General features: G+C 38.9%; 1 protein-coding gene across 1 annotated transcript in view; it reads right to left on the reverse strand.

The window, feature by feature from the left end:
* SPAG16 (sperm associated antigen 16) overlaps positions 1–21,455 on the reverse strand; it is a 411,444-nt gene that overhangs the window by 63,887 nt on the left and 326,102 nt on the right. The gene's annotated exons all lie outside the window — the stretch shown is intronic.

Here is a 21,455-nt window from a genome sequence, read left to right on the forward strand (position 1 = left end):
AAGAAATGCTCCATGTATCTCATCTCAAGTGAGTTGATAGAGGGAATTTTTAATGTTTGACCTTAAATATATTGAAAATATAATATAGTTTCATCTGCTTTCTCAAATGAGAGAAACACCTATACCAAGAAACTGCAGAGGACATAAACAGTACATTAAGTGAAATACCTGACCTGAAAAATAAGGCTTTGGGCAAAGATGGGAACATTAATCAGCATGAAGATAAGGGAGAGCCAAGGAATGAGGATTTTTCAATAGAAATAACGAAGATTTACCTTTTAATCATGATTTTGTGCTTAAAGGGAGCTAAGAAAGCTGCCTGAATAAAGATGTAAGAAAGATGGATGGCAGAAATATATATTATATATGTTACTGAACTCTGAATAAATCAAAATAGGTAATGAACAAGACAAAAAAGTAATACAGAAATACTATAAAAATTAAAAAATAGCACATATAAGATCATACAGAATAATATCACACGTAACACACACTATTACAAAAATCATCATTAGATATGTGAAGGCAAGAATGTGAATCAATTTCTTAATGGTTTCTCATGGAGCTTTGAACAATAAATTACCTTATAATGATTTTATCATGTTCTTCCTGAAAATACCAGTTGATTCAGTCTAACACTAGACTGAAGAGTGAAACAAAACGTTCAAAATGGTGCTGTTGATCACATCCAAGCTTAAGTACCCAAATATGACTCACAAATGTCTATTCGACCTGCTAACGCATGAGATACAGAGGTACTAGCTGCCCATTCCATACCCAGATGGTCTCTGCATACCCAGATTGACTGTCTAAGGTCATACAGCATCACTTTTTCCCCACAGTGTGGGAAAGAATTTGGACAAAACCAGCTCCCACAAGGAAAGGAAACGCTAGGTGTTACTGGTGGGAACCACTGAGCTTTAGAGAGGCTGTTGAGAAGGGGAGATGTGTTCAGACTGATTTATTGACGATGGCTATAGGTGTCCCTGGAGATCCCGGTTTAAGGTATTTCCCTAAGCCAGCACAGGGGATGCATACTAACCAGTAAGAAGTACACAGCTTGGCATTTCCAGGAGCTCAGCATACAAAGACAAATGAACAAGTAGCTGCCTTTTTTATCTTTTAAAGAAAAAGGGAACAAGCTAGCTCATTGAGGACAGAAGTCTGCCCTCTGAGGGTACAAATATCAGCTAGTTCTGTGGATTTCATTGACCTAAAATACAAGTTCTCAGAGTCACAATGTGTATCCTTTGAACCTACATGCTCAATCTTACTACAAAGATACGGTTTTTAATAGAGGATTTTATAGTGAGCAGCAAAGCAGAGTCATGATTAATACCCTGATTGCCAGCAAGTGCTCTGAACAGCTCTTACTCTGCAGACGCTGACATTCTCTTGCCAAAGACAACCACAGTGGCATTTCACATTAAAAAAACAATGTTCATTGAAACAGAAAAAGCACTACCTGACACTAAGAGTAATAAATGAGAAGGTCAGCTGAAAAGACACAAACAGTATAGAACATATATGCAACATATTCTATGAACAGTTATTAAATTTACCCTATGCAGTATTCCATTCAGCGGTATTAATAAAGCTTACATTAGTCTAACAAGAAGAAAAAGGCGTTGCATTAAATTTTCTGATTAAATGCTATTACAACTCTTAATCATCACCTTTTAGCAGGGTTACTAATGGAAATGCATTCATTAATGCTGGACACCTATCATTTTATTCTGGTTTTAACACCCACTGTTATTTGCAGTTCTGTTATCCAGAAGAACACCCGTACTGTTCAGAAAACCCAAACAAACCTTCACAAAAGAGCTTTAGACTATGATTCAGTAAAGGCTCATAGGGTCATATGATTAAAAGTTCTGTCAAAATAAAATCTCAAGTAAGTATTCATTAAGTATTTTCACAGGGATGGAACAGAAGAAGAATACTCCTACTCTTTCTTTACCTGACGCATCTCACTATATGAAATCAAGGAGAGCCAGTGCTCCCTCTGGGCCTATGGTAAGCATTCCAAGGGCGCTTACAGTACTCCAAAAAGGTAAGTCAAGCTCAAAGAGCTCAAAGAAGCTCTAGAGCTTTGCTTAACTTGCATATATTCCTCTGTGCCAGGAAGCTCATAGATAAGGCAACAACAACCTGGCCCTAAAGGCCAAAACCCAGATCAAAATGTATAATCAACATCTGGAGCAAAAAAAGACTGGAGGAGCAAAACCTACACGCACACAAAATTAGTGTACTCAGAGGGGCATGTATGCAGGAGTTTTAAGTAACCGAAAGAAGAAAAAGAATGAAGAAATGAAAGATTTCCTTCAGACTGGGGTACTGACCCCTAGATACAATTTTTTTCTGATGATAAACAGATGGAAATACAAGTTATATTTGTATCACAATGGTAGCTGCTTAAACAATGCCTTAGACCATGTAAAGTCAGGCTGTATTCTCTCGTAAAGAGAACATGTAAATCATAAGAAATATGGCAGCTCTATCAAACTTTGTCTCCTCCCCCCAAGCTAACTGTGTGTAGATACAAAACAGTATCATAAAGCTTGGTAAAGAAAATGGGAAATGTTTTGGATTCCTGTGAAATAAATTCTCAATGGTTTGGAAAAAGGAAAAGTGATACAAAGGGAGAGCAGAAGAGAGAACAATGATGTATATATGTAGCAGGAATCAAACAAAGGTATTTGTAGGATCTAAAGATTTTAAAATGAATCTCAAGAGAGGAACTAAGAATGGTTAAACACAACGCTGACTAGGAAACAGACCTTAATTCAAATAGTATTGTTTGATTCATTGACTTTGAAAAGCTGTCGGAAAAAGACATCTGACCATCACCAAATCTTAGAAAGATGGGAAAAGTAAATACAATTTGCACATTTAATTATTTCCTCTCACTGAAATAAGATTAGATAACTGTAATATTTAAACAGATCCCATACTAACTCATCTTGCATAATATGCAGGTTTACCAGTTGGAGTCTCATGAGCATGGTAGGATTGACAGTGAGCAGCACGGGGACACTGAAGGGGTTCCTCTGATTCATCTCTCAGGCTCACAGACTGGGGTGCTGGGCTTCATGCACATTGCAGAGACGGTATGAAACAATCACCATGAGGCTTTTACAGGCATAAAACACTCAACTGGAAAACAGGTAGAATAAATAGAAGAGGCCACTTTGTGATAGTAAAAGCTTTTTGACCCTCTCCAAAGACTTTAGATACAGCCACCCACCTATACAACACCTATCACATCAGGGAACTATGCTATAATACAGTGGACATCGCCACTTCTTTTTCCTAGAGGTTTTTAAAGGGTCTTATGGACTGCATGGATTTTGAGAGGCTTGTGCCCTTGTAGAACTAAGTGAACAAATCCTGTCTGCTCTAAGCAATGGTAATTTATAGCCTATTTCCAACAGGAATGGGCATTAGCATAGAGTACGGAAACTGGATTTCCTAACTCTGCCCTGAGGATGCCAGTAGCCTCTGAGTCCTTGGCACACCAGCACATCTCCCAGTAAAAATGGAGTGGGAGTACGGCAGGTTGTAGTGTACACGTATGTTTTATTAACCTAGGCAGCACAGGTAGCAACAGCAGTAAAAAAAAAAAAATAGCTCAGGCCTCAGTTCATCCACAGGTGAAGATTGTGTCTTCTGGACTGTGTGTGTCCAGAGCACTAACCCTTGTCACTGCTTCTTCACCAATAATTTTTACTGTAATCACATCCTCGTTCTCCTGTGCAGATGTATTCTCAGAAATAATTCCTGGTGGCTTATATGTAAAAGGATATATTCACAAGTAAAGATTTATCATAAAGACACTGATGCGCCTTAAGGAAAATTGAATTTATCTGTATTAACAGGTGTCACGAGCTGGTGAACACTTTCAAAAGTGTATTTGGAACAGAAACAGTTTGTCATAAGGTCAATGCTATCACGTAATGAGAAGTGCTGCCATACTGTTGTAGGTGAACAAAATATTTTAAATCAGAGATTTGAGTGTTGCCTTTTTATAAAAAAACCAACAAAAATACCACACACACCCCCAGATCTTAGAAATAACATTTTCACTGACATACCTGACGTTACCTACAATCAAAAAGGAAGATCAGTGAATCAGCCTCTCATCATGCATTATATCAGTTCTAAAAAGCCCTGGAAAATGCAGGGTACATGGAAAATTGAACACTGTATGGAGTTGGTTTACCAATACAGCAATAAGAGATTCAATCCTTTTATGAAAAAACAATTTTTGTTTGGGTTTTGTTTGTTTGTTTGTTTGTTACCTAAAGAAAAGCAAACAAACTCTATTCCTGTAAAGTGTCAAAGTAACTGCTAGAAAGGGAAAATAGAAATTAGCACCAAAACATGCTTCAAAACAAAACTAGCTCAAGGGGATAAAATAACGTGATACAAGAGAAACTATCAAATGGGGAGAAGCTTATTGATATAATACTTCCAGAACTGGTCCTGAGACGCATTTTATTTAGCATTTTCATTCGTTATCTTGGTATAAAATAGAAGAATCAAAGTAATTAACCATTAATGGCAAAAGTTAGATGGCAGTAACCATACTGATGAGGATCACAATCACATACAAGAAAGGCTGGATGATATTAAGGACTGGAGTAACAAAAATGAAATAAATTACGATAGTAAGAAGTGCAAGGTCTTGCCCTGGATTCTGCTATAAACTGGAGGCACGGGAGGTGTATTTGTTGGTCATAGGAAGATGATGCTCCTTGAGGGCAATACAGCCATAGACATCAGCGTGATGCAACCCAAGCAGATATCACACTGAAGTGGAAGATGGGGTATGTTAGTGTGAGTGTCATCAGGAAACTGGAGAGATGATCTTATGAAAGAGATCTAGTTATCTATACCCACAAAACAAAGGCTGACAGAGTGTACGACTACTCAGTGAAATTCTGCTGAAGATTAAGTACCAACAAGGAGAGAAGGGCCAACATACACAGGAGAACAAAAAGTATGCTTATTTTAGGGCTGGAACTCAGAATAAAGTTTTTAACTCTTTGGAGAGTAAGGTTCTGAAACAGTCTTCTAAAAGCTAATAATTTTTAAGGCCGATTTTGTAAAAAAGGATTATCTGACATGTTTGCCTGCAATTACAAAGAAGTAAACATGCTCACCCAGGACAGACACATTTACTTCTACAGTCTGTGTTCCTAACAGCCAAAACCAACTCAGTAGGACAGATGGAGCTTCATTTCTTCTGCCAAGCCTTGATCTGAACTTACAGATCTCGGAGACCAAGATAGTCAGAGACAAAAAAGAAATGTAGTCCATATCCCATCCTACTGTGCTCTACGAAGTCAAATAGCACTGTGGATATAACTCTCTTTGGAGACCTCTGCAAACACTCAGCAAACTGGCTAAAATAAGGCAACTGTTTAATTCTGAGTATTTTTGCAGTTGTTTTCCTGTGATTTTCCACACGATTTGAGTGAAGGTTTTTTGAAACCCTCATAAAATCCAAGCATGCATTACAAGAAATGACTACATTTACGACCTGACATTATGTCATATAATTACATATTAATGTAATTTTTAAAATGACTATTTTTCTTCTGATTGCAGCAGAAATGCTGCACATTCTGCCACACATAAATCCAGCAATACCGTGTCTTCCTTTGGAATATATTAGTGTACAAGAATGTATTTTTAATCTGACTTTGAAAAGCGAGCACTTGCTCGGTATATGCTGTTCTCACAGAGGCTGCTCTACATTCTGGGCAGTGGAGAAGGTTATCCCATGTCACCATAAAATGTTACACGACAGTCTCTTAGACATTTCCAACTCCACAGGTTCACCGACGGTTTAGTGACTGGAATCCAACAGTAGTTTTACTCTATGACTTGGAAACAAATTTACTCAAGTGTGGAGCTTTTCAACGAAGATTTCAGATGCAGTGTGTTTGAAATACATATTTTGGTGATGTAACCATGAATTTTAAGTGGTTTAGTTTTTAGCCTCTCTGTATTAGAAACCCTTAAGGAAAGCTTAGCTTTCATCTTTCAGTCTTGTCAATTGCTGGTGTTCATCATCAAAATGAAAGACATGAAATAGTATTTAATAATAACAAAATATTATAATTTTAGCTTTTCACCTCTCCCAGTTTATTACCAAGAATTTTTGCTTCATTTGCCATCGGGCACAGAGCAATCACTGATTTGTTATGGAAAGAGAACTAATAAAATTGTCCTGACCTATATTATTTCCCTACTTATGAGAGGATATTTCCTAAAATGACACTAAAATACTCCAAACTCTGCCTTCATAAATCAGAAGCCTTAGAGAGCAAGGCAGCATTAAGACAAGGCAAATCTTGAAAATGCTGAGTAATGCCTTTACTCCATCGATCTTTTACTCTGCCAAAATATTAGCTTTTTACTATACCACATTTTCCATGCCACATACAGCAATTACGATGTGACTGAAAAGAAAGGAAGCCTGACAGGTTATGCTCTTGTACAGTCTCCAGATTCTAATGGGGCTGACAAGTCTCAAGGACTCTTCCTACTGCAGCGGAGGTCCTGTCCTGCACAGCATTTCCCACAGCTGTGTCACAATGCAATAATCAAGTTCACATACTGCTTGAAAAAAATAAAGCAACAGTGGCAAGGAGAAAAGGTAGAAAGCTGTATACAGAGCGAACCACGGTGTAAATCTCACTGGGTATTTGCCAGTAAGTATTCACGTACTTGAAATGGCATGTGCAGAATCGTATAAGTCCTTCCTTATCTACATCAGGAAACAAAATCAAAACTCTCTTGCCTTCGCAGAAGAAAGGAGGAGACTGCAATTATACTGGGCTCAGCATTACTGAATTCAAGCACAATTTCAGCCCTGACCTCTGCCTGATCGGAAATGGGCCTCATGCACCGCTGGGCTGTCTCTGTTCACTTGTTGCTGGAGCTCATGTGCTAATTCTGTTACCATTCCAAGGAAAATTGACTGCAAAAGGCATGGACAAAAGGCACTGTTGGAACTGCTCGCTGATATGAACACAGCAGGCAAGCCTCTGCTTTTGTCAGCTACTTTTTTGAATTTTTCTGTTCCAGTTCCTCCCCACAAGCAGTGCTGCAACTGCAGAACCCACGGAAACCTGTGTGTATCCAGCATAAGACACAATTGTTTTTGGCAGCATCGTCCTGAAAGCAGCAGTTCTAGGAGCTCTGAAGCCATCTGCAGTACCTCCTTTAATTCTCAGCTCTCAAGAAGTGCTGGCCTGGGAGTGCTGGCCTAATGGGCTGGCCACCCCCACCCTCTCCTGAGAAAATAGGATCACCCTGCAATGCAGTCATGCATCCACACCAAGCAAGTGCATTTTGCTTTTTCTGTAATTTTGGGGAAGAGGACATGAACGGGAGCTCTTCATTTCAGTGGCCTCATTTGACATTTCTTCAACACCAAGAGAACTAACACAGCATACTCCATCTGTTGTAATGAATTTTGAGCTTCCATTAGATGCAAATGTAGTTTGGGGCCAATCAACATTAACACAATGCAGCAGCCCTCTAGCCAGAGGTCTGGGAGCTGCTGTGGCTTAGCTACTCAAGATGTCTTTTCTACAGCTCCCAGAAATCCAGAGGGCATTTCAAACCTCAGGTTTTCAGGTTTTTCAGAATTTCAGAGCTGGAGGGATGCATAAGAGGTCATTACTCCTTCTGCCATCTCAAGGCAAGATCAACTTTACCGCAACTCTTTGTGACAGATCATTGTTCTTAAAGCTGTAAAATGCTAGAGCTCCTGCAGCTCTTCTCAGTACTGTTTTTCAGCAATAGTTAAGCAACTTTCCTTAAAAATTCACATACATGAAGAAGTTTGCACCTCAAAGACTTAAGAAAACAACAGGTATTTCATTCAGGGCAACACTATTACTGCAGTCAATGCTGATGAGGGGAACTTGAGCTGGAGACATCTGAGGGCCATTACTATCCTGATCCTTACAGCTGTAATTCCCAGTCTTTCCGACAGTAAAAAGCCTCAAGTGAGTCTTTCATTCATGACCTTCCTGCTTCTTAAAGTCTAAGAAAGTGAGAAAATCTTTCTCTGATAAAGTCAAGTCAGTATCTAACATGAGAATTGCTGGAAACATTTTTCTGTATTGCAGAGGGTTACAATGCAGACTGGAGTAACTGACATTACAACTACCTGTCCTGTTGTTGTAGGAAAGATCTGCAGAAAGCATAATGCAGGGAAACATTTTCCTCCACTTGCTGAGTTTGAACAACCTATAAACCTGTGAAGACTGGGAACAGCTGATGCAACGTGTGCAGGCACTATGCATTACTTCTAAAAATAGGGCACTGTAGCATAGGGTGGAAAAAAAGGAGAAAGTCAGCAACAAAAATTCAACCCCAAATTTTCCATTTTTCTGTTTTACCTGAGAAGGTATCCTGCACAAAAGGGAGGATGTGATCTCTTACCGTCAGACCCCTGACAGCAGGGGGAGTGACGCCTAACTTGTTTGTTAGCTCTGTTAAAGGTTTTGCTGTATTAACGTTGGACAAGCCACCTATACCTGTTTCTCTGCCCATCTTCCTTTGTATTGTCTAATTAGATTACGCAGCTTAGTTTCCTAAAGGTACTTAGGCACCTAAAGCCTCTGTGGACACATCCCTAAGTCCTCCAGGTCGGGTATCATCCCTTATATTGCATATATATATACCAGCTTTGATCTTATCTGCCATATTTCATCACTACCGATACAAATATTGTCCCAGCTCAGCTCTGAGCTCTTCTGTTCTGCTACATGAACAAATACCACAAGGCCCTGTGGGACTTAACAAGTGAATTGACTTCTTTTATATATTCACAAAAGTCTGGATAAGAGTTCAAACAGAAGGAAATTGAGAATCTATGTCACAAAACCACCATATAAAATCATATCCACGATAATTTTTAAGCTTGATTTTAACTGTAAAATTCATACAGAAGAAAAGTATGGAAACAACAGTTATTTTAAGAACAGAAACCTCCTCCTGTATTTGCTTCTCAGCAGGTGGTGGGGCTTAGGATGACTTGGCTTTGCTAAGCTTTAGCAGCCTCATGTGGCCATGACCAGAGCAAGGGCACCAAAGGTAAGTTAGGACAGTTAAAAGTATGCTCCAACTTGGACCAGGAGCTGGGCAGATGGAAACACACTCAGATTCACAAAATAATTCTTGCTTATGAAAAAATGAGGGCTGAAAGGTGACCTTACTGCATGCGTAAGCTCACACGCAGCAGCCTAAGGGACCTATTGCAGGGAACTTGTCAGTCTTACTAGGTAAAGGCATAATCAAATCAGTCCTCTGGAAGCTAGAAAAACTCAGACCTAAAAAAGATGTGGTGTGTACTTAAATGCTAGGATGGTTACTGAAAGTCATGGTGCACCACCTGAATTTTTTAGATGCTTTGCAGAAAAACTACTGGGAAAAAGTCTAGTGTCTGTGTATACTAATCTGGTCAGATGTTCGTAGCCTGGGTGCAGGATTATCTATCTCCTGATACCTCAGTATCTCTTTCAAAATGTTAATATTTCTTACTATTTCTGTATGTCTATAGTGGCTCCTTCTAGCCTCAGAAGATGTAATTTGCCCTTGCTGAGCACTACTGCTGTGTCCTTACCCACTCCCTGAATAGAGGCCAATGAATAACACGCCCTATTTGGCAAGTGGTATCTCAAGTGTAAACAAGTGCATTTTTAAAATGTACCCCCTCCCATTTCTTACAAAAATAAACCAAATTCACCATATTAACTGATAAACTGTGTACTAAAGTACTGACAAAACCCAGCAATAAATAATAAAAGCACTAGTCTGCATTTTAAAACAAGCCTTAGAACAGGAAGAGAGGTTATCACTTTAGCTCTCAGTAAGAACAAGGATAGAAGTGCAGTAAAATTGTGTACTATGTTTTAAAAAAGTGGTGAGATCAGGAGGAAAGGCACTGTAAGTTTTCAAATTATTTACAGTATAGTGTAAGTTCTATAGGGATTGAAATGTTCATGTCTTTAAATATTTAGATGCTTCAGGTAATGTTTCTATTACATGCAATAAAGTAAAAAGTACCCAGAAGTATGTTTACATTGCTCCTCTGGTTCCTTATGGAATTTGAGGAAAAAATCAAAGCCTGTATCCTGGTTTTTTATACATACTGTATAAATAGAGGCAAAAAAACCCCCAAACCATAGCAAGCAATAAATGTAGGAATTAAAAGCAGATATTTAAACAAGCAAGCAAACAAACAAACAAACAAACAAAAAAGAATGCCTAACTAGTAGAATTTAATGTGCCTTTTGGTCCATAATGTTTTAATGTTTTCTATATTTTGACTGTTTAGTATGTGGTTTTTTGCTTTTTGGTACATATTTTGATACTGTTGAAACCTGTTTTCTTTTTAAAAATAAGGCACATGCAGAGCCTTCTTTTCAACAGTAAACATCAAACATTGTGTAGGTGAAGGAAAGGTTACCAGGTTACTGCTCACTGTGATTTTTTTGAAAAATCTAACAGACCTACAGACTCAGAATGATACAAGTTGGAAAGGAACTCAGGAAGTTATCAGTCCAAGCTTCTGCTTGAAATACTCTCTGAATACTTCGGGCACCCCTTAGAAAATTAAAATCCTTCCTAGGAATTGAAGTCCAGAACCGAGATAGACACCCAAATTCTTCCTATTGGCAGCAAGTAATTTTTACATCCTCCAGGGCTGTACTAATAGCAGCACAGCCTGTAGATCCATCTTTAACCAAGCACTCGTTAGACTATATCTAGATACTGCATCCAGTTTGGGTCCCCAAATATGAGAAAGATACTGATAAACTGGAGTGAGTTCAGTGGAGGGTCACCAAGATGGTCAAGGGCTGGAGCACTGGCTCTGTGAGATGGATGGTGGGAGACCATAAGGCAATGGGCATAAATTGAAACAAAAGATGTTCAGATTGAATAAAAGGAAACTTTTCAACAATGAGGACAGTTGGGCAGTGAAAGTGGCTGCCCAGAGAGGTTGTACACTCTCCATCATTGGAGGTTTTTAAGAGCAGGAAGGATAGAGCCCTCAAGCAGCCTGGTCTGATGTCATATCTGACCCTGCTTTGGGCAGGAGGTTGCACTAGAGGCCTCCTGCTGTTCCTTCCCAACTGATTTACCTTATGATCCTACTTTCTGCACAACATTCTGAGAAAAATAGGAAATCAACCAGCTAGCTATATGAGCTAGCAGAGAAGCAGAGAGAGTGATGAGAAATATTTCTCTGTCATTCTTCAAAGTGACTCTAACACATTTTCATATGTAAAATTCTGGACATTTCCTGCTGTAAAAGCAGAACAATATCAGCGTAAGGGATGGCTTTCCCAAAGCAAACACCTCATATGCTTATCAACAGATGCTGTCTTTGAAAGGGACGTAGGAAGAAGCGAACATGAAACTTTAGATCTCTAAGCATCAGGTAAAAGAGCAGACACGCTCCAGCATTGGCCTTCTAGTGTTATCTCTGAGAAGAGCTAAACAGAAAACAAAATGCTCCAAAACATCAGGCACTGTATCCCAAGAGCTGTTCCAGTGAGACTCTAATCCTGAGCAGGATGAAATGAAAAAAGAAAGCTTCAAGGATTTTAAAGTGGGCTTATAGTCAACGCCTACACAGACAGATGTGTACCATTCTGATGGTGAAGGTATTGTCCCAATACTTTATTTGAAAGAAGAACCTATACTGTCCCCAAGGAGCTCAATTTTAGAGGGAAGTAACCTATGTTTAAATCAGAGAATTAAACAGCACAGAGAAACTTGTCTAATACATAAGTTTTTCATTCTCTGTAACTCTGACAGATTCTCTGACCAAAAGACAACTTATGATTCTCTTATGCTTGTCTTTGAGAGCAGGGAAAACATTAAATTGAAATGAGGCTTCAGAGTCAAGGAAAAAAAAAAATACCACTTGGAGAAATCACCTCAAATTGAGGCATCCTCAGTATTCAGGCAGAGTCCCACCTGCACAAAACCACATCAATAAGACAAAACATTAGAGACCCTGATATCAAACAGGCACCGTGACAGAATCAGTTGATTGAACTAGTCCAGCAACCATTGACATGATGCTGTGGCTGGATTCTCCAATTAATGCAAGCTGATCATTGCACATCAAAACTTCCTTTTCCCCTCACTTCTGAAGCTTCTCAAATCCCCAGTTTACGCTTTGCCCTACATATAACAAGGGCCTTCACCAGTAGGAAATTTCAGGTTCAGGCTCCAAGATTTCAAAATTTTGAAAAAGCTGAAGAGTTCACTGTGTGCACTCACCAGGCCCGAGGCAGAGAGACACGGCATTTGCAGAAACAGCTTTTTGTGGGGTACATCAAGCCATGAAAAGGGTACTCAACTCTGGGAAGATACAGAGTGAAGGACTGTTGATTTAAGTCAGATTTTAGGGAGAACAAACAAATTTAAAACAGCAGAAGGACAGAATCTGCAGTGTCACAGTATGAACCTCTGCTAGTTGTGGGGTGTTTCCATCCCTGATGAGTCCCATTATCTGTCTGAACAATGTCTCTAAGTCGTCTAACACGTAGAAGTGCCAGCAAAGAAGAAAAAAATCTTAACATATTAAAAAAACTCCAGTCCTCTGCATTTGGTGCAGAGATCTTTAATACTAGTTGAGTGTGGAAAGGGGAAGCCAGCTAGCAGAACAAAATCCATCTGTATTAATAAATACCTGAATGGAAATCTGCCTTCAGGACTGTTATACAGACTTGAGGATGCAAAGTCTTATTCACAGTTCTTGAGATGATTTTCCACTTTTCTTCCTATTAAGGTACACATTTTCAGCGTATAAAAGTACAGTTATGAAAGTATATTGTGGGAATTCAAAATACATCCCAGTATAAATACAGAAAAATGGATAACAGAGCGTTTAAGAACAAAGCTTTTATTATATTCCACAGATTAAGATTCACTGATCTCTCTAGACAAATTACATGAAGAGCCAGCACTTCTGTCAGAAATAAGAAGTCACAGAAATTATTTGCCTTTGGAGACTGATTCTGGTGTTTTTCTTATACTAAAGTCAAGTTCCTATTAAGTCTTTGGATTTACTGTGACTGTGTCCTAAATCTTGGGAAATGCCAATATTTTCCTCACTTTCTTTCCCATTTATTGCAGCATACTTCTTCTTCTTCTTTCTGTCAGCCTCCATAATTGGTGGAAAGTAAGATAAAAGCTTAGCATGGTGCTGAATCAATCTAATAGTGCGTTACAATGATTGCTGGTGGATCTGAACTCCTGGAGGGAGCGGGCTGTATTTTCACAAAAGGTAGTAATCTTTTTATTTTGCTATCAGGGGCTTGGGAGGAACAAGTAGGCCACGCAAACGGTGCATCACTTAGCACAGCTCAGCCCAGAACACAAGGGTGTTCAATGTCAGATCCACGGTCTATACCGTGACACACAAGGGAAGAGGGTTTTTTTTGAGGGATTCCCAGCCCCACCCTTTTATATACTGGACCTTTTAATCCCTTGCTTTTAGCCAGCTATCTTCCATCTTAACTTTCCTGAATAATGAACTACAGCGAGGTAACCTGCTCAGAATAAGCTTCTGCTATCTACTATTAATAGAGCACAGGAATAACTTTGAGCTGTAAAGAGTTCCCGGAGTTCAGAGCCCGAGTTCACTCTGACGCTAGGCCAGCTTACAGAATATTTAACCTTCGCTGGGTGCAGACATACATTAAACACCAAGGCTAGGATAAAAGAAACCATCTGAAAGGTTTCCCTTTGCAGTTACTATTCAGCTACCAATAAGCGTGTGTTCCTTTCTTGTTTTTCCTGTTGGTGCTCTTTTTCATGTTTTTTTTTTTACCAGTGTTTCCCTGTTTAGCTACCTGTTTTTATCCGTTTGTATTGCAGAGGAGGAAAACTAAGCAAATTATAGAGCGAGCCAAAAGAAAAGGATAACAGCTTGAGTTTTTTAGCAAGAAAAGACGTCATTTCATCCAGTAAGATGCACTAAAAATTTACAAGCAAATCAAACACAATTTATAGCCGTATAGATATACATCAGCTAAATAAAACACAACAGTTCAGATATTCTTGTTGAATTTCAATTACCATAAGACCCCACACATTTTAGAAATAACATTAAACAATGCTTATTAAGCCATCTGATACTCTGAAATATATCTTCAGATGTGTGTATTTAAACTTTGAAAGCAATTTATATAAAATTCAGATTTTGGCTCCCTTAGGGAAACACATTAATGATTTTTATGCTCATTTAAGACAGATACTTTCTTCCTGATAGATTCAAGTGCTAAACAGAAAATTGTTTAGACGATTTCAAGCATTATTGCTCTCTGATATTAATGCAGAAGCATATGAATAAATAAAATGAAGGAAATTCTTCCTTTGGAACTCACTTAAACAGCAACACTCTAAAGTCATCCTGAATCCTACTTAAAAAAAAGGGGTGGGTTTTCTGGTTTTTTTTAGAAGCAAAGCAAAAGTTACCTACCAAAATGCTGCAAATCAGTCAGGAGCCTCTGCCTGAGCCTGTATTTACTTTCATGAGATGTTGTATTAGTATATAATAGAAAAGTTTTTCCTTGTGCTCATCAGCTGTTGTTCGGATTACATGCCTTCTCCTTGTTTTTCAAAGCAAAGAGAGCCTGGACTCCTACTCCATCAGCAACTTCATGGAACTCACTGCCACAGGAGGTAGAGAAGCCAGTAGCTCCCTATGCATCCTATTCACTGAGACTGCAATGATCCAACTTGACCTCTCTTGCCTGAATAAAACTAGGCTTTCCTTATTTCTAAGCATAATCATGCATTTTGTTCCAGTCATTTCTACTCCCCACACTTGGACAACCTAAGCAAAGTATACTGTATTTGATGACCATTTGGCAGATCATCTACAACTCTCCCTTCCAGCAGAGTTCTGTGAATACAAACAGCCATTTGATGCAAAAGTCTCCCATTCAACCAAACACACAAACACATAAAAGCTTATTATTTTCAGCATAAAATAAATCTATTCCCTCCACCTGGACTTGGAAAGCATCCCACTCATGCTTTAAGAACAGAATATGACAGAGAAGGAAAAAAGGAGCTGATGTATTATTCTTTGCTCAGTCCAAATTGGAAACCTACATGCCCTAATGGCATTTTGGTTTCCAAATGAGTTCTTTGAATAATATTCCCTTCTTCTCTTTCCATTAGAATCTCTAGAAATTAATAATTTAGTCTAGTCATACTGTAGGCCACATGAGTGGTAACTTCTGAATAAAACAATAACCATTCATACCCACATTTAAATTGCTGGAAGGCTTTTGAGGTTCAATGCCAAATAACTAACCCATCTCAAGCGTTTGTACTAACTGGGACGTATGCAAAGCAGCTGCAGCTCAGTCAGCATTAGCTTCAGTCTAGGAATTTGGTTTTAATTTATGTTGACTTGCATGGGACTTTGTATCCACAGGGAAAGGGACGCAGAGAGAGTTTCATTTGCAATAACATGGCCATGCCTTCTACAGCTAAATACAGCTCCCAGGGTTGCCATTCATCCTTGTGACTTTTTGTATTGCTGGGTTACAGAAACAGTTTCTAGATTCCCACCCTTTTGTCGGCCTTTTATGAAGACCTAGGACCATGATACTAATGTCAGGCAACGTAGTAAGCATGTACACAAATTGAAACAATCTCAGTATCACTACATTTGGAAATTCTGCATTTCAGGAGATCCATCTGTGACAGGATTCAACATCTATGGATTACAGGGTTCACTACTATATGTTTTAAGTGCAACCAGGTTATGCAGTGGGTGAAAGAATTAATAAAATGAAAGAAAGAAAAAAATATTTTTGTACACCACATCACTGTAGAAAACTTGATCCATGTATTGCCAGGTATCTTCCCTAAGAGCTGAGGCTGAAAGGTTGAAAACCACTGTATTTTATTATGAGGGAACACAATGACTATTACAGAGGTTCGACCTGCAGAACCCTGGACGGTTTAAACCTCAGTGGTGAAGGAGCTGTGTCCTGCAAGCCAGGGAAATCTGCTTAGCACTGATTGCACTCACCTTTGCCTGCAAACTTTCATCTCCTGCTGCCTCCATCTCTCAATGTTTATATTAATTAAATTCTCCACTTTAGAACACTAGCCTGAAATACAGGCAGGGCTTAGTGAATATAATTCCAGACTCCAACTGTGATATTAACACTGAAACATGCACAGAGCATGTTCAGAATTAAAAAGTCTGCTTCCCCTTCTTTTAAATGATGAGACAGAAAGGTTTCAGATGCCTCAGACACAAGTGTTTCATAAGCAGGGGCTTATGTTAGTGAGAATGAGTCTGTTACATGCCTGTTAAATGCTTCCAAATTCTCAAAAGCATTACTTTAATTTTGCCACTTATTTCCATTATTCTCTTCCTGCTTATTCCCAAAGCCAATTAAAATGCAAACACGAGATTTTAAAGGCTTCAGTTTGATAACAGGCAGCAAGACAAGCGAGGCATGGGACAGCACTGAAATACAGCTCTTTAATGCAAGCATATTAATAGAAATAATTGGATTTCTAAAGTCTCACAATTGCAAGCGTTACCTCTTATCATCCATTAAATCAATTGACATCCTTCATTTGTTATTTTAAAAGCATTATTCTTATTTCATGAGAGTGCTAAACATATTTGGTTTGCTCTAATGAAAGTTGTGGAGTTTTCTTCTGAAGTACATACCAGCCTCATAGCATGTAATATATGAAATGGATTCATTAAAGCAGTATGGTAAATGCTGGCCTCAGAGAAGTTAAACTCTCAATTTTGTTTTTAGCAGGGCCAGAGTTTCATCCAAAACACATAATGTTTTATTAAGCTTTTAGTAATTATAATAAAAGAGTTAAAGAATTTAATCTCAACTTTTTCAAAAGAGCCTATGGGAAATAGATGCTGGAACTCGTCTGAATTTCAATGGGAGGCTTAGCATCTAACATCCTCAGGAAATCCCTGCCTTATCCTGCTGTTGATTTCTGAATTTAACATCATCCTCATCTTCCATTTTATATGTTCAATTCAAATTGCTCCCCCTGGATATGGCTGCTGTCAGGTGATATGGATAATGCAATCTTTAACCCCATCCAACAAGCCAGTGCCCAGTTCACCTCACACCCCTTTGTTCCTCCCCTTCTCTTACACCACATTCACACTAAAGAGCCAAAAGAAAGGAATGCAAACACCCCCACACATACCATTTTGTTTGTAGGTTTAGCTTTCTGTAGGTTTAACTCCCTGAACTGGCTCATTGAGATGTCAGATAAGACCAGAGGCAGCTCAAGGAAGCAGAGGGAGAACATGGCAAGGGACAAGGGGAGAAGAGGAAACAGGAAGGCAGAACTGCCTCTTACAGTTAACAATCAGCCATTGAACTGGTTTCACTTCCTTGTCAGACCACATGCTGCCTATGGCTGCATAGGATTAAGATTTTCCTCCGCCTCTGATGGTATAATTTCAAATTTATTTATCCCAGCAGCAAGCACGTGGCTGACACAAGTGATGGTTCTGCTCTCCAGCTCACTTCCAAGAACACTTCTCTGCTCCTCTGCTTTTTGCCCGCGCAAACATCCTTGTGACTGTGCCATGAGCTGAAGTGGGAAACAAATACAGCTGAAAAGTAACTTCCATTTACAGAGTGGATTTTATCTGAAGTGGTTCCCTGGTCTGGCTCACAAAGCAGCTACACACCACCAATGCCAAGAAAAAGCAAGGGGAGAGAAGAAGTGTCCGTCCCTTTGAGCAGCACTGTGAATTTATGCCAGAACTGTTCGTGGAGCTACAGCTGTGATCCAAGAGCTGCAAGCCAACCCTTCAAAACTGGAAAATGAAAGCCAACCTTCTAACTTTGTTTACAGCACATACCACAATATGTATATAGGCTCTTAAATAGCTTAGGAATGAAATTCCACTGATGACGAATTAGAATTATGCCCGTTAGGTATGACCATATATCCAACTCCAAATTTTAAGCACCCATTTAAAACATAAATTAATATTAAAAAGATACATCTTTTTTAATATACTTATCCTTTTTATATTACTTATTCCAACCTGAATATTTCCCTATTTATAGCATGAAAATTATCTTCTATTTTTAAGTCTTCCTACAAGCAAATTTCAGTTTTCTTTTCAGCTTCTTCAGGTATTACCTTGTACAGAAATGTTCAAGTGCCATGTTTTTATTACCGCTAATGCAGAATAAGTCATTTTGCCACTTGAAATTATGACAACTATGTCACAAAGAGAGAAGTAAGAGCAAAAATGTGTCTATGTTTCTTTTTATAATGGTTAAAAAAAAAAATAATTACCACTTTTGTTGTATTTCCTGGAAGAACTGTCAGTGGAAGTTGAAGAGCACTTAACATACACCTCGTGGCTTTGGACACTACTAACTTCAACATACGCCTGAATGGGAAATTGTTTTTCACTTCAAGGCAAAACCATTAAAATCTATGTAAAAGAGTAAGGATTTCCCCAACAGAAGACTAAGTTTTTCAATTGAAAAGTTGGATTATTTTTTTTTAAGCAAATGAAGGGAGAAAATAGTCACACCATTCAGTTCTAACAGTTCTGCCCTCGGTTCTGGATTTCTTTACTCATATACTTAAACATACTGCACTGAGTATTTTACAATTCAACACAGATAAAATAATGAAATACAAAAGGTTAAGACATAGAAAGAGCACCAAGAATGGTTGGCTGTCAAATCACAAGCAAAGTAATCCAGTAAGAAAAACGCAGAGACTAAATTCACCAACATCATTCTTCTGCTTTATGCCACTCCTGTGAAGTTATAAACGCAGACTGAATGTCTTGCTTCCTTCACTGATGTGGCATCATGCAGAGAAAAAGCATCTTTAAAAATTAAACTAATTTGGGGCCACAAACAGGAAAATGCCTTAATCATAATTTTATAGCAGAATTTTATGTCAGTACATAGTTTTTTAGATGCTTTAAACCGCTAATTTCCATAAATTAACATGCCTGGGTCTCTTTTAATAGTAAACATAACTTTGCATTTCCTGCTTGTAATGCTTGGGTTTAACATAATTACAGTATGTTCCTTGTTTTCAGTCCCATACAGATCTCCCTCACTGCTCTGTCCCCAGTCAAGCTCTGCTCAACGTAGTTTTGTATTAGCAGAGACACAAAATGAACCTGCAAAATTTACTCGGAGATTTATTGCATACATAACCCTTGCACATGTATATGCAAACTCCATTTGCATATTCAAAATGTCTGTCTACTGTTGCCAGTGAATACGTATTTTTGCATGCTATGGCTGTATATGCAAATTCCCTTCTTCCAGCGTCAATTATCTACTCCCCCACAATCAATATGCTCCCTTTCCTAAAACAATCCTTTTCAGACCCTATATTACTTTGCTGTCCCAGAAGTCAGTAAGTACTGCCATGTCCTCCTACACAAATGTCTTTGCCCAGTTCTTTTTACGGCTTCTGTCAATTATGTGCTTGTCTCTGTTTTCTTTCCCAAAGCTTCAGCTTCCTCCCTCTTCTTTTGCCCAGCCCCAGCTTTTGCCCACTCCATGCAGGAGAAAGAACAGCAGCTCTACCTCTTCTGCTGCCCTGTTTCTCTTTCTCACCTGTCTGACACAGAGGCACCTTCCGCTCCCTTTGCTAAAGAAACAGCATCCCGAAAAGGCAGTGTTCAGTAGAATCCATGTAAAGGACTGTGACCAGAAGCAGCTGCCAAGGACAGGAATGAAAAAAAATACTGCACAGGAAAAGGAAAAAAAACACTGCATGGATAGATGTCCTTAATGCTTACAACAAAATGCCATTTTTTTAATTTCATTTTTTTATGGGAAGCTCCAGTCTTGGTAGCTAAATATTGCAGTCTCCATAGCCACGTGACAAGGGCCAGGACAAAGCTGCTAAATGCTCTGCCCAAGAGTACTGTTTAATGAGATTCTGTGCTGGGGTCCTTTTGCAGCAGGGCGGACTGCATCATCCAGTTCGTCACCAAAACAGACATAACCCCCTGAATAAGTTAGAGGCTAGCAGGTCACACCCCAGCTCATTTGAATGCTTCTACCTGGCAACATTTCAAGGAGTAGCAATTTTTCACAAACACATGACCCACTTGCTACCTCCCTCCTGCAAAAGTACATCAAACTCTATCTTAAACCTCACCGTGCTGCCATAACTACCCATGCATACGGACACACAAACAAAATCGCTACATGAAACGACAGTGCTACGGTGAACTGCTTCCTAAAGGTTCATTTTACCAACCCTTAACCTGCAGTTGTGCCAGCCTGTAAACTGGAGTCAAGACTGTGGGGAAAAGAAGTCATCTGGGATCTTCCTAATGAAGAAGGCTCTCTCAGCTTTACCCCCACAGGGCTGGCTCAGAGTCCTCAGCTTTGTCTGCTTAGAGTGCACTTCACACCTGAATGCGGAAAAGTTCTGTTCTCTGAAAGAATCAAGTTCACGCTAGTTACGAGAAATGAGCTAGCTGAACTACAAAAATTTAACTATTGATCATGACCTTAAAACACTTTAAAATATGAAAATCAATTCCAATTGGACTTGGTAGGCTAAATTCACTTTCAATTCTTTCCCATGTATAAGGCTTATTTGCCTAATTTAATGTTTTACAGCTATCTTTAATGTGCAAATACTTTCTACGGTGAATATGCAATGTGAAAAAAAATAATCAGAAGCTCTCATTCTGAAGTTATGCTGTTTATTTCCTTCCTGAAAACTCAGATGAGTGAAGTCAGGTTAATTGCCTCTAAGTTGCTATGAATAATGTTGCAAAGCCTTGCACTGACAGTTACACCATTCTTCTGCTAGTTGTGTATCCCAGAGCTATTTCGATGTATAACTATAATTCATTTTGGCTGCTAGATCTGCATTTAAAGACAAAAGCCAATAACAAACTTCCTTAGTCTGCCTCCGGTTTTCATCAACTTTCTATCCAGTGGGTGTAATTTTGGAGATGTTACTTGATCTAACATGCTCCAAAATAATGGAAGTCTTTGGTCCCTTTAATATATTCTCTGCACATTGTCATCATTCATGGTGGTAGCAGCAGTACGTTGGCTCATTATGTTGTACTAATCTTGCTACCTGATACTCTTTTCACCAATCAATCTGTTGATTACAGCCAGTTTAAATCTTGGTGATAAACAGGATTCTGAGATTCTTCAAAGGACAACGGAATCTGAATTAATTAGCATCCATCAGAGGAAAAACAAAATTCTCGTACAAATAGAACTGAGAAACTTAATAACCCACAAGGACAACTTTTATGGAGCACTGGATGGGCTTTTACACACTTGCAGTGCAGGAGAGCATAGCATCCTCAGCTCTAGCTTAGCAATCAGGCTATGGAGAAGCTAATTCTCACACAGAAATTC

This window comes from Falco peregrinus, chromosome 8, assembly GCF_023634155.1.
Source record: "Falco peregrinus isolate bFalPer1 chromosome 8, bFalPer1.pri, whole genome shotgun sequence".
Lineage (NCBI taxonomy): Eukaryota > Metazoa > Chordata > Aves > Falconiformes > Falconidae > Falco > Falco peregrinus.